Consider the following 6,472-nt stretch of genomic DNA (forward strand, 5'->3'; position numbering starts at 1 on the left):
CCTGGCAAAAAAACACTTTTCATATCATATAGAGAATGGACCAGTCATTGGTGAAGAGGATGGGTTTTAAATTAGTTTCTGCTTATAACTGAGAAGACAGGCATGAGCTGCATACACAGGTATTTTTAATTCTATGTATATCACAGAACCACTTTCAGTTACCGGTATGGCCTTAGGTTACACTATGTTTGAGGTTATGAGGGTCCACTGACTGTGGTCTCTGTATATTTTTTAAATTAATGTACTTATTGTGTATACAGTGTTCTTCCTGCATACATGCCTACACTGCAGGCAAGAAGAGGGCACCAGATCCCATTATAGATGGTTGTGAGCTACCATGTGGTTGTTGGGAATTGAACTCACGACCCTTGGAAATACAGCCAGAGCTCTTAATCTCTCTCTGAACCATCTCTCCAGCCCCCCACCCTTTTTTTTAAGTATGGAATGCTTCACAAATTTGTGTGTCATCCTTTCGAGTCTTCCAAGCACAGGGGTCATGCTAATCTTCTCTTCGTTGTTCCAATTCTAGTATATGTGCTACCAGATACAATTAAAATTAAATTAAGAGTAGGTATTTCTCTATAGAAGATAAACATAGGGTCATCGTGCACACACAACACTGCTCCAATCAATAATGATCAAACAAATGCAAGTCAAAGCTGACTCATACCCACTAGATTAGCTGGTACCAGGGTGGGGTGTACTTGGCTATGGTAGAGTGCTCACCAGGCTCATGACTCTGAGTCTGAAAAAAACAGAAATTAAGTGTTGACTGTAGAGAAATTGGGACTCTTAGACATTGCTGCCAGAAAGTAAAGTGCTACAATCGCTGTGTAAAACTATACAGTGATTCTTGGAAGGAAAAAAAAAAAAAAAGAACAGCTATGTAATCCAGCAATTCCACTTCTGGGTATAAATGCAAAAGAAGTAAAAGCAATACTAAAACTTTTTGTTTTTTGGTTTGGTTTTTTAAAAGAGTTCTCTGTGTAGCCAATGCCAGGCTTTCTTTTGAGCCATCAACCAGCTCACAAATCATGACATGGAGACTTATTAATTACAAATGCTCAGTCTTATCTTATGCTTGTCTCACTAGCTCTTATAACTTAATTTTTAAAAAAGATTTATGATGGGAAATTTCCTTCTGTTTCTCTTATTGGTTGATGAATAAAACACGGATTGACCAAAAGCCAAGCAGGAAGTATAGGCGAGGGCTACAAGATGGGGAGAATTCTGGGGAGAGGATGGAGAGATTGAGCTGCCAGGGAAACACCAAGTAGCTGCCAAAGGAGTAACAGGTTTAGATATTCTCCGGTAAGCCAAGACCACAAGGAAATCTTAGTTTAATAGAAATGCGTTAATAATTAAGAGAGAGCCAATAAGAAGCCTGAGCCAACGGCCAAACAGTTTGTAATTAATGTAAGCCTCTGTGTGTTTATTTGGCGCTAAATGGCTGTGGGACCAGGCAAAACAGAAACTGCATCTACAGATTTATTTATTGAGGGCTGGAGAGATGACTCAGCAGTTAAGAGCACTGACTGCTCTTGCAGAGGACCTGAGTTCAATTCCCAGCACCCACATGGCAGCTCACAATTGTTCAAGATCTGACACCCTCACACAGACATACATGTAGGCCAAACAACAATGCACATAAAATAAAAATTCTTTTAAAAATTGGGGGGCGGGGGTGGTTTCAAGACAGGGTTTCTCTGTATTGCTTTGGAACCGTCCTGGAACTCGCTTTGTAGACCAGGCTGGCCTTGAACTCACAGAGATCTGCCTGCCTCTGCCTCCTGAGTGCTGGGATTAAAGGTGAGCAACACCAACGCCAGGCCCAAAAAAGATTTATTTATTTACTATGTTCTGCCTGCATGCTAGAAGAGGGCACCAGATCTCATAACGGATCGTTGTGAGCCACCATGTGGTTGCTGGGAATTGAACTCAGAATCTCTGGAAGAGCAGCAGACAGTGCTCTTAACCTCTGAGCCATCTCTCCAGCCCTTATAACTTAGTTTAACCTTTTTCTCTTCATCTACATTTTGCCTCAAGCCTTTGTACCTTTCATTCTGTATGTCCTACTCTGGCTGTCTGGCATCTCCCTCTTTTTCTTCCTCATTCTTTCCTCTCTCTTCTCCTGAGCCTCGATTCTTCCGACTTATTCTGTCTGCCAGCCTCACTTATCCCTCTACTGCCTAGCTATTGGTCATTCAGCTTTTTATTAGTCCAATCAGGTTCCTTAGGCAGGCAAGGTGAAACAGCAACACTTCTTACATAATTAAACAAATGCAGCATAAACAAATGCAATACACCCTTACATAGTTAAAGTAATAGTCTACACATGGATTAGAAAGATGACTCGGTGGTTAAAAGCACTGGTTACTCTTCCAGAAGTCCTGAGTTCAATTCCCAGAAACCACATGGTGGCTCACAACCATCTGTAATGAGATCTGGCACACTTTTCTGGCCTGCTCGCCTGCAGGCATACATGGAGACAGAAAACTGTATATATAATAAATAAATAACTCTTTTAAAAATATATTCCATAACACCCATTTTGTTTTTAGATTTATTTATTTTTAGCCGGGCATGGTGGTGCAAGCATTCAGGAGGCAGAGACAGGTAGATCTCTGTGAATTCGAGGCCACATAATTTTAAAGTATAATAATAATTATTATTGTTGTATATATTGTAGGGCATGGATTTTTTTCGAGGTTGGATGACAGCTTTTACCAGAGCACAATTCACAATAGCCAAAAGGAAGATACAACACAAGTATTCTGGATAGTTTTGTGTCAACTTGACCCAAGCTAGAGTTATCTGAAAAGAGAGAGCCTCAACTGAGAAAATGCCTCCATAAGATCAGACTGCAGGCAAGTTTGTAAAGCATTATCTTAATTAGTGATTGATGGGGAGGGACCAAGCCCATTGTAGGTGGTGCCATCCCTGGGCTAGGGGTCCTGGGATCTATAAGACAGCAGGCTGAGCAAGCCACGAGGAGCAAACCAGTGAGCAGCACCCCTCCATGGCCTCTGCATCAGCTCCTGCCTGCAGGTTCCTGCCCTGCTTGAGTTCCTGTCCTGATCCTGACTTCCTTCAATGATGCAGAGCAATATGTAAGTGTAAGCCAAATAAGCCCTTTCCTCCCCAACTTGCTTTTGGTCATAGTGTATCATTGAAGCAATAGAAACCAAGATACCAAGGATTCACTGACAGATGTTTGAATAAACAAAATGTGCCATATGCAGCGCAGCAGACTATTATTCAGTCATAAAAAAGAATTAAGTATTGATAATTACTATATTTCAGGTACCTAATAAGTGGGGTGAGCAAAAATTCAGATTTTTTTTTTTTTTTTTTGTGAGTGGCTGTTACGTCAGAAACTTATACTGGGCAGAGAATGCATGCTGTTGGATGCTCAGTCCTAAGTGAGACATTTATATCTTCCCCTCTAAGACTCAGGGAACATTGCAGAGAAAGGGGGAGGAAGACATAAGAGCTGAAAGAAGGGATGGAGTGTTGGGGAACATTGTCTTTTGGGCAGAACACAGCCATGATCCTCTTGAAGTTTCAGCAGTTGTGACTACTGCACGAGACCTGCCCAAGAATGTTGTGGGTGTGCTAAATATCATTGAATTGCATATTTTAAAAGAATCAATCCTTAATTTTATATTAAAAGACTTTAATGGCAATGAAAACAAAATAACAAAACAAACAAAAAACAGGTCATGGTGGCAGAAGGGTTAGGAGTTCAAGAGCATTCTGAGCCTGGGCACAGCAGAGAACAACTTTAACCCCAGCATACTGGAAATAGAGGCAGGTGGCTCACATCTGTCTCTGGATGCAGACATACATGCAGACAGAGCACTTATATACATCAAACACATAAATAAATAAATAAGCCTTAAAAACAAAACAAAACAAAAGGGTATTTTGGGCTATGTAAAGAGTTCGAGGCTGTCCAGCAGTGGTGGTGCATGCCTTTAATCCCAGGACTTGAGAGGCAGAGGCAGAGGAATCTCTGTGAGTTCAAGACCAGCCTGCTCTACAGACTGAGTTCTAGCATAACCAGGGCTGTTACACAGAGAAACCCTGTCTGAGGAAGGCCGGTGGGGCTGGGGGTGGGAAGAGTTCAAGGCCAGCCTAAGCTACATGAGACCCTGTTTCAAAAATAACTAAAGAAAATTTTAAAAATCACCAATTTCACTAAAGATTCAGCAATATTAACTCCCATTTCTAATTACAGCTATCAACTCTAGGCAATACAACAAAACAAACACACAAGGTTCCTGAAAGATGCAGAGAGGAAGTCACACCTGCCCATGGCCCCAGGAACTGAGGAGTGACAGCATTAAGTGACCCTGCTTTCTTTCTCCCTTATATATTATTTATTACATACTTAATTACTGTGTGTGGGCCATGTTTGTGGGTGAGTTTGCATGTGCCAAGCATGAGTTTCGGAAGTCAGAGAACAACTTGCTAGACTCAGTTATCTTCTCTCCTTCCGCCAGATGTGTCCCAGGGACAGAACTTAGGTCACCAGACTTGGTGGTAAGCCATGTTGCCAGCCCAGCTTCATCCACTTCTGCTATCAATGGCAGAAGGCTCTGCTGAGATATAAGAAGCAGCCTAACCTCCCTTTGAGAAGTGTCAAGTGGGAGGATGAGATTTGCCCTACGGGGCCAGTGCTGAACTCACTTCCCCAGCCCACATATCCCCCCCCCCCTAGAAAAGCTGGACTTCATTCACCCTGCCAGGAGAGAGCAGCCACTTCTTGCTAGTGGTAGAGGCCATGGACACTGAGTGGAGAGTTAGAACTTCCCCGCCAGCCAGGGGCCAGGCCACTAGGAGCTTCAGATAAAACCCAACAGGTGCCTATACCTAGGAAGAACCCTGAACCCTTTCTTCCCAGCTGTGAGTGTCAGTGGAGACTGAACAGGGAAGCTGGCCTTGGACAATATCAAAGTGGACAATATGACAGTGTCACAGGAGCCTTGTTCCCAAAAGTCCATGTGTCCATCAAAAACCTCCTACATTGTTGCTGAGCATTCTGTCTCAGCTTCCCGCCTTCCAAAGAAATCAGGAAACAGAACTGCTAAAGGAAGATGAACTTCTTTCCATTTGGGCTTAAAGAAAATGAGAGGGACTCCTGCCTTTCCTAGTTTGTTTTTAGCAAAAGATGAAGTCAAAGCCCAGAAATCACACTTTTTGACCATGAACTGTGAAATCTCTTCCTGAGAAGTAAGCTCCACCCCTTGAGCCAAGGTTTGGAGCTCTTTGCTCTTCCTGCTTAGGATTCCCAGTGGAACTATAATTCTTTAGAGTCTATTGTTTTAGGATATCTATTTCAATGGCAGCAGCAAAGCTGGCCTATCTAAAAGAAAAACCAAGATCTTGTTCGGTGTGACTGCTCTACACAGTCCAGAGAATGATCTACAGTGTTTATATTTTTGCTTTCAAATAAGTAACTTTATTAAGTCTATAGCAATCCAAAGTAGAATACAAACAGTAAAGGATAGATGATAGACAGACAGAATGACATCATTGACTTGGGTGCTCAGGACAGCCTGCAGGAAGCAAGCATCTGGGGAAGTTGAGGCAGTCAGTTGGAGTTCCCAGCTGCACTTTCTCTCCATGGCTGAGCTCTGGTTGCTCTTGCCACTCTAGGCACTTTCATATCATCAATAAAGAATAGTGACCTCTGTTGGCACTCAGTTTGCCTTCTGATTTTAAGGATGTGACATTTTTACTCTTGGGCTGTTTTGATGTTTTCTCTTCCTGTCACAGACTTGGAAAGCATTTTGAGACAAACATGCTTGGATCTGAAATGGGGAGAAAGGCAACCCCAATTTCCAGAGCCTGATTTTCAGTGCACTCAAATAATAATTTATCAGTTTAATGTACTTTGCCGTGACCTCACGGGGCACAGGATTTAAAGTCAAGCATCTCAGTATGGGCATTCAGTGTAAACACTCAGTGTGGGCACTAAATATGTATAACCCTGCATAAATAAACTTTAAGTAGCTCAACAAGGACAAACTTTAAGATAAACATTTAAAAATCACTTATACCAAGATCTAGGAAAACCTCAACATGAATGAGAAAAGATTGAGACAAGATAAGTGTGAAAGGGAGGATTTGGGCCAGGAAAGAGGCCTCTAACCCTGAGATCTAGTTTCCTGTTGTCTTAGAGTCAACAACTTCAACACAGCTGATACAATGGAAATTGCCTGCAGAGATACTTTTCCTGAAGTCATTGTAAACAAGAAAGTTAAGACAAGAATCTAAGTTTATTTGGCCACAATGTTTGTTGTTGGGACTTGAGCAGAGTCCACCCTCTTTCATCCCCAAAACCTAAACAATGGGTCTCATAAAACCACCCTTACCTCATTTGCAGAAGGAGCTTCCTTAAAGATAAGCCAACTGACTCATGCTGCTACTTTACTTTGAAACTCTACTTCAAATCTAGGTTTTGCTT

At 42.1% G+C, this 6,472-nt stretch overlaps 1 pseudogene; it reads right to left on the reverse strand.

Annotated features, from left to right (window-relative positions):
- Window positions 1-451: 451 nt before the first annotated feature.
- Window positions 452-550, reverse strand: LOC113831110 (annotated as a pseudogene).
- Between the last annotated feature and the right edge of the window lie 5,922 nt (window positions 551-6,472).

This window comes from Cricetulus griseus (genome assembly GCF_003668045.3).
Source record: "Cricetulus griseus strain 17A/GY chromosome 1 unlocalized genomic scaffold, alternate assembly CriGri-PICRH-1.0 chr1_0, whole genome shotgun sequence".
Taxonomy (NCBI): Eukaryota; Metazoa; Chordata; class Mammalia; order Rodentia; family Cricetidae; genus Cricetulus; species Cricetulus griseus.